The following is a 7,500-nucleotide window of genomic DNA, read 5'->3' on the forward strand; positions in this document are numbered from 1 at the left end:
CCCGGCCCCGCCCGGCCTAACGCTTAGCGCCGGGGTAGACCTGGTTGCTTCGCCCGGCCCCGCCCGGCTGGGCGCTCAGCGCCGGGGGACGCCCCTTGGCTTCACCCGGCCCCGCCCGGCCTAACGCTTAGCGCCGGGGGACGCCCCTTGGCTTCACCCGGCCCCGCCCGGCCGGGCGCGCAGCGCCGGGCCACGCTGGTTGGCTTCGCCCGGCCCCGCTCGGCCTAACGCTTAGCGCCGGGGTAGACCTGGTTGCTTCGCCCGGTTCCGCCCGGCTGGGCGCTTAGCGCCGGCGGACACCTGTTGGCTTCTCCGGCTCCGCCCAGCCGGGTGCTTAACGCCGGCCGACGCTTGTTGGCTTTGCCAGGCCCCGCCCGGCCGGGCGCTTAGCGCCGGGCCACGCCTCTTGGCTTCGCCATGCCCCGCCCGGCTGGGCGCTTAGCACCGGGCGACGCCTGTTGGCTTCCCCCGTCCGGCCCTATGGGTTTGCCGTGTAGCTCTGGGCAGACCTCCTTCTCCAGGCCCCGCTTGGAACCCTAGTCACATGAGCGGCCCGTAGATTTGTTTCCTTTGTAGATTTCTCCTCCTGGAGCTCGGGGCCTGCCCCCTGCCCACCTCCCCTCCCCCCCACCCCCCCAATGTGGGTGGACCCGGCCTCCCCTCCTGGTGCTGGGGAGACCAGGTCTCGTCGATCGGACCCGCAGCCCCGGGACCCAGTCCAGGCCCGCGAGCACGTCTTGGGCGGCCAGCCCGCACGTCTGGCAGCCCCGCACGCACCCGCCACACACGGCAGCTCGCACGCGCTGGTCCCCCCCTCCCCCCCCCCCGCCCCGAAAGCTGGGACGTGAAGGCGAGTGACTTTCGGTCCCAGACGGCGGCGTCCCTTCTGGCTCCATGCCTGAGCGGCCGTCAGCGTCACCCCCTGCCGCGCGCTTCCCCAGCTCCAGCCCGCCCTGTCGCCACCCTGCCTGCAGCCCGCTCCCCATGCCACTGCCGGAGAGGGAAGGAGGGACTCTTTAGGAGCCGGCGGCGTTCCCGCCGCCTCCGTGCCAAAACGGCCAGCAGCATCCGCTCTCTAAGCCCGGCTCCCGGCCCTCGAAAGCCTGCCGTGCCCTTGCCCCACCTCCCACCTTGATTTCTGCATCTCTCACTCCCTCATCCGCCCGCCTCGCTTCCGTCCTGCCGCAGGCTTGACCGGGGCTGGGGGTAGGCAGGAAGGAACGCCATCGAACCGAGAGGCTCAGAGCGACCTGAACAGGATGCTTCTTCAAAAAGAGACAGTGCCAAGCATCCCGCCACCACCTCCAGACTGTCGCTGGCCCTACTTCTGCACCAGGCTCTCGGCCTGCTCGCCGAACACCCTGGCTGCCTCGGCACCCAAGTCCTCGCCCCCCTGCTGCTGCCGTCGCCGCCGTCCGAACTGGCTGATGGGACCCTGGGCAGGGGCGAGAAAAGTCTGAGGGTGGCGCCAGGGAGGCAGATGGTGGAGAGCAGGAGTGCCCCCAACCCTCGAGAGACAGGGCGACGGGAGGGAGGGGGACGGAGCGCATCTGCGGCAAGTGTGCGCGTCCATGCGCAGGCGTGCCTATGTCTGTGTGTGTCTGTCTGTGTCGATGAGTGTGCAGCTGTGGCCGTCCGCGGCAAAAAGAGAGGGGGGCGGCGGGGCTGTGAGTGGGTCTGAGAGTCCCTGTGTCTGCCTATCTCTCCGTGTGAACATGGGCCGGGGGCCGCCCGCTCCCTGCCAGCATCGGGCGCCTCGGCGCGGCGCCCCCGCGGCCCGCCGGAGCGGCGGCGGGGGCCGGGGACCTCGGCGGACCCTGAAAGAACCGGCCCGAAGGCGGCCGCCCGGCCCCGGCCCCGGCCCCGGCCCCGGCCGCCGGCCCCGGCCCCGGCCCCGGCCCCGGCCGCCGGCCCCGGCCCCGGCCCGGGCCCCCGCCCCGGCCCTCGCCGGCGGGCGGGGCTCGTCCCGCCGGGGCTCGCCCGCTGCCTGCCGGCCTCGGGCACCGGGGCGCGGCGCCCCCGCGGCCCCCCGAAGCGGCGGCGGGAGACGGGGACCTCGGCGGACCCCGAAAGAACCGGCCCGAAGGCGGCCGCCCGGTCCCCCCGGCCTCGGCCCCGGCCCCTCCTGGTGGGCGGGGCCAGTCGCGCCGGCGGCCATCGGCTTCGTTCCCTGTTCCTATGCACCTGCTTCCCCTCCCCGCTGTCTCCCTAGAGGTGCTCTGCTCTGGTGGGGCTGGGCGTGGTGCCCGGGGTGGGGTGGGGAGGGGCGTCCGTTTTGGTGCGTCAATGTGTGTGGGCTGGCCGAGCTAAGGGCACACGATCCTCCCGAGCGTGGCCGGCTGTGGTGTGGGCGCCCAAGAAAACGGAGTAAAATTCGCAAAGAATTTTTTTTTTCCCCAGGAAACTTCCTTGTTCCTAGCAGAAGAAAGATGTACTCGTTCAAAAATTAAAGGTTGAGTTTTGTCGAAAATACGTATTGGTCTTGAAACCGGGTTCTCAGGCGGGACAGGGCTGCTAGAGCCATACGGTTCCGGGGCGTTCCGGGGCTGTGGGGTTCCCCCGGCTCAGGGATGGCAGGAGGATGCCTTGTCTCCGGGGTCGGCTGCGGCCACCAGCGGTTGCCGGAGCCGTCAGCGTACTGTCCCGGCAGCGTCCGGCCAGAGGGCGAACAGGTCTACCCGGATCCGGGCTCGGCCGCGGCCGCCGGCCGTGCCACGAAACCGCCCGCGTGGCTCCCCTGGCGGCGCCCGGTCTCGGCGTGAACAGGTCTACCCGGCCCGGGGACGGCTCCGGGCGGACAGGTCTACCCGGATCCGGGCCCGGCCGCGGCCGCCGCCCGGCCCTCGCCGGCGGGCGGGGCTCGTCCCGCCGGGGCTCGCCCGCTGCCTGCCGGCCTCGGGCACCTGGGCGCGGCGCCCCCGCGGCCCCCCGAAGCGGCGGCGGGAGACGGGGACCTCGGCGGACCCCGAAAGAACCGGCCCGAAGGCGGCCGCCCGGTCCCCCCGGCCTCGGCCCCGGCCCCTCCTGGTGGGCGGGGCCAGTCGCGCCGGCGGCCATCGGCTTCGTTCCCTGTTCCTATGCACCTGCTTCCCCTCCCCGCTGTCTCCCTAGAGGTGCTCTGCTCTGGTGGGGCTGGGCGTGGTGCCCGGGGTGGGGTGGGGAGGGGCGTCCGTTTTGGTGCGTCAATGTGTGTGGGCTGGCCGAGCTAAGGGCACACGATCCTCCCGAGCGTGGCCGGCTGTGGTGTGGGCGCCCAAGAAAACGGAGTAAAATTCGCAAAGAATTTTTTTTTTCCCCAGGAAACTTCCTTGTTCCTAGCAGAAGAAAGATGTACTCGTTCAAAAATTAAAGGTTGAGTTTTGTCGAAAATACGTATTGGTCTTGAAACCGGGTTCTCAGGCGGGACAGGGCTGCTAGAGCCATACGGTTCCGGGGCGTTCCGGGGCTGTGGGGTTCCCCCGGCTCAGGGATGGCAGGAGGATGCCTTGTCTCCGGGGTCGGCTGCGGCCACCAGCGGTTGCCGGAGCCGTCAGCGTACTGTCCCGGCAGCGTCCGGCCAGAGGGCGAACAGGTCTACCCGGATCCGGGCTCGGCCGCGGCCGCCGGCCGTGCCACGAAACCGCCCGCGTGGCTCCCCTGGCGGCGCCCGGTCTCGGCGTGAACAGGTCTACCCGGCCCGGGGACGGCTCCGGGCGGACAGGTCTACCCGGATCCGGGCCCGGCCCCGGCCGCCGCCCGGCCCTCGCCGGCGGGCGGGGCTCGTCCCGCCGGGGCTCGCCCGCTGCCTGCCGGCCTCGGGCACCTGGGCGCGGCGCCCCCGCGGCCCCCCGAAGCGGCGGCGGGAGACGGGGACCTCGGCGGACCCCGAAAGAACCGGCCCGAAGGCGGCCGCCCGGTCCCCCCGGCCTCGGCCCCGGCCCCTCCTGGTGGGCGGGGCCAGTCGCGCCGGCGGCCATCGGCTTCGTTCCCTGTTCCTATGCACCTGCTTCCCCTCCCCGCTGTCTCCCTAGAGGTGCTCTGCTCTGGTGGGGCTGGGCGTGGTGCCCGGGGTGGGGTGGGGAGGGGCGTCCGTTTTGGTGCGTCAATGTGTGTGGGCTGGCCGAGCTAAGGGCACACGATCCTCCCGAGCGTGGCCGGCTGTGGTGTGGGCGCCCAAGAAAACGGAGTAAAATTCGCAAAGAATTTTTTTTTTCCCCAGGAAACTTCCTTGTTCCTAGCAGAAGAAAGATGTACTCGTTCAAAAATTAAAGGTTGAGTTTTGTCGAAAATACGTATTGGTCTTGAAACCGGGTTCTCAGGCGGGACAGGGCTGCTAGAGCCATACGGTTCCGGGGCGTTCCGGGGCTGTGGGGTTCCCCCGGCTCAGGGATGGCAGGAGGATGCCTTGTCTCCGGGGTCGGCTGCGGCCACCAGCGGTTGCCGGAGCCGTCAGCGTACTGTCCCGGCAGCGTCCGGCCAGAGGGCGAACAGGTCTACCCGGATCCGGGCTCGGCCGCGGCCGCCGGCCGTGCCACGAAACTGCCCGCGTGGCTCCCCTGGCGGCGCCCGGTCTCGGCGTGAACAGGTCTACCCGGCCCGGGGAAGGCTCCGGGCGGACAGGTCTACCCGGATCCGGGCCCGGCCGCGGCCGCCGGCCGCGCCCCGAAACCGTCGGCGTGGCGCCGCGGTGGTGCCCGGTCGCGGGGCGAACAGGTCTACCCAGCTCCGGCGGGACTTAGGCAAATTTCGGCAGGGGCCGGGTAGACCTGTTGCCCCACCCGTCCTGGAAGTTCACCAAGGGGTCGCTGTTTCTGGCTGCCTCCAGTTGCGTCATGGTAGGAGGCGGCGTGCGCCAGCGCACCGCCCCGGTCAAGTACGATTGGTTCTCTTGGAGGCGTCCGGGGCCTTGGACTCGTCTGTCCGTATTATGGGAGCGGGTGATGGGCCGTGTCCCCGCAGGCTGGCGGTGCCTGTGTCGAAGGTCGAGAGCGGCGGCCGCGCGCGCGGTTGCCAGAACGAAGAGTGTCGAATAAGCGGGATATGAGTCGCGTGGCTTTTATCCTGGTTTCACAGCCCCAGTTGATGGGAAAGGCCGAAAAAGAGAGAGACTGTGTGAGCCGCTTGTCGGCCTAGGTGGGGTGGCGAGAGACCCGTGAGTGTATCCTCCCTCCGACCCTGGCGGCTGCCGACTCCGTGCAGGGGGGCCGCAGGGGAAAGTCCGGTGGTGGCCGAGGCGGCGGCGCCTCGTTCCTTTTCTGCCCGGCCTTAAGCCGGTGCCCGCTCGGCGGGCTCGGTTTTCGGCTGTCAGTCTGGTGCGGTGGCTGGCAGCCGGTGGGGTGGACGCGGCCGGGGCGCGCTCTGTTTCGCGGAGCCCCGACGGGGCTTTTCCCGGCCCTTCCCTGAGAGCTCCGAGGATGGGCCCAGTTGGCCGAGGTGGCGGCGCCCCGTTCCCGGCTCCCGACCTGTGCTTGGTGTGTCGGCGGTGCCACGGGGACGCTCCGGTGGGGCGTGCGGCCTTGCCTCCGGCCTCGCCCGGTCGGCCGAGGGGCTCGGTGACGGGAGTCGCCCGATGTTGTGGCGGGGCGGCGGCGCCTCGCCCCCCCCCCCGCTGTGTGTTGAAGTCGTCCCCCTTCCTCGGCCCTAAGCTGGGGAACCCGCGTAGCGGGCGGGAAGGTCTCAGGGGCGGCGGCCGGCCTGCGGTGGCCGGCTGCCGAGAGCGGACCGGAAGCCCGACAAGAGAGAGCCCTGTGAGAATGCTTGCCGGCGAGGCGGCGGCGCCTCGCCCTTCCTTGTTTTCGGCCGGCATCGACTGAGCCGCGACGCTGGGGCGGCCCGTGGTGTCGGGCCTGTCCCGGCTGCCGTGGTTGCCGGTGGGCTGGGTTGCGAGAAGGTCCGCTGTTTCAGGCGTGTGTGCCGGCTTGTGCGGTTGCACTGGGGGGGTGCCTGCCCCGGCCTTACGCTGTTTGTTTTTTTTTTTTTTCTCGCGGCCTTAAGCCGCCGCGGCACGACGGAGAAGCGCGGCACAAAGGCGCGCGGGCCACGAACGCCGAAAGGGAGAGAGACGAGAAGGAGGCGTTCTTTGAGAGGTCGTTGGGATTAAAGGGGGGGGGAGTGAGAGGCGCGCGCCTCGCCCCCCAGGCCCGCGGCCCCCGTGGGTAGCACGGGGTTATGTGACGCGCGCTGTCGTGCCTTTTTTTTTTCCCCTCCGCTGTTTGCCGTTCCCCCTGGCTTTTCCGGAGGGAAAGCCGATCGCCGCGAGGCGGGCGAAAGCCGGTGGCCCGTGGGCATGGTCGGTGGCGCTTTCTCGCACGCTCGGAAGGGTTCCGTGGGGCCGGGAGCGTGGCCTGCCGTGGCCTCCTCCCGCCGTGGTCCCGTCCCGATGTTGTCTCGCTAATAAAAGGGAATCGTTGTCCGCAGCCGGGGTTGGGTGGCGGCACCTCCCCGCGCTTTCTCCGCTGTGACCGATGCGAAAGCTCTGCTGCAAAGTGGCGCTCGGGTGCGTCGGGGAGGCTCGGCGGCGCCAAGCCGTGGGGAGGGCCTCTCGGGGACGTGTCCCGCACGCGGAAAAGCAGCCCTGCTGCGTCCGTCTGCCCGCTGCCCGCCTGGAAGCGTGGTGTGGTGCGCGCTTTGGGCTGCCGATGTCCCAGGACCGAGGCCGCGGGGCCTTCTTTCGCTCCTCTTTTCTCGGCTGATCGATGAGGCTTTTCGGGTCGCGTCGGAAAGGGCCCCCGGCGGGCCGGCTCTTCCGGGGCTCTCTGTAATGGGGAAGCCACGGCGGAGTCCGGTGCTCGGGCAGGGCGGTCTCCTTTCCAATTCGCTTCCCGTCGCAGGTGAGGTGTCGCCGCTCCCGCTGCCGGGAGGGCGTCTTTACCGTCCGGGCTGTGTGACGGCCGCGTGGCCCCGCGAGCCCTCAGGTGTCCTTCAAACCATGCGAGGTGTGTGTGCTGGCCCCGGCCCGGGTTTGTGCCCCGTGGGTGCCGGCCGCGAGCAGCGCTTGGGCGGCGGTGCGGCTCGAGCTGAGCCGAGGGGGGGAAACCCCAGAGAGAAAGGGGGGAAAGGAAAAACCCCGCTGTTTGGCACGGTTGGGGGAAAAGAGCCCACCGCGCGCGCGCACCGCACGGCGCTCGTTTTTTGCCGCGTCGCCGCCTGCTGCAGAGCGAACCGCCCTGGCCGAGGGGCCTCGGTGTCCGGGCCGCGCCCACCTCGTCGGGTCGCTGTCTCCTCTAGCACATCCGGTGCTTTTCCGCGTGGCCCGGTGGGGGGGGCCGTGTCGGGGGGCTTTCGCTCCGGGCGAGTCCCCTTCGGCGGCTCAACCTCGCCGGCGGCCGGTCGCCCGCGACCGGTCGGCGGGCGGGCCGGCCTCGGGGGCGGGTCAGCCCCAGCCGAGTACCCCGTCCCGCGTGCCGTGCGTGACTTGGACGCGAGGCCGACTCTCGGAAGGGCGCGTGCCCTGCGAGAGAGCGAGAACCCGAGGGCGTGACCGAGAGGCCCGTGTCGTCCGAAGCCGAAGCTGCGCAGCGG

This window comes from Aphelocoma coerulescens, unplaced genomic scaffold (genome assembly GCF_041296385.1).
Source record: "Aphelocoma coerulescens isolate FSJ_1873_10779 unplaced genomic scaffold, UR_Acoe_1.0 HiC_scaffold_297, whole genome shotgun sequence".
Lineage (NCBI taxonomy): Eukaryota > Metazoa > Chordata > Aves > Passeriformes > Corvidae > Aphelocoma > Aphelocoma coerulescens.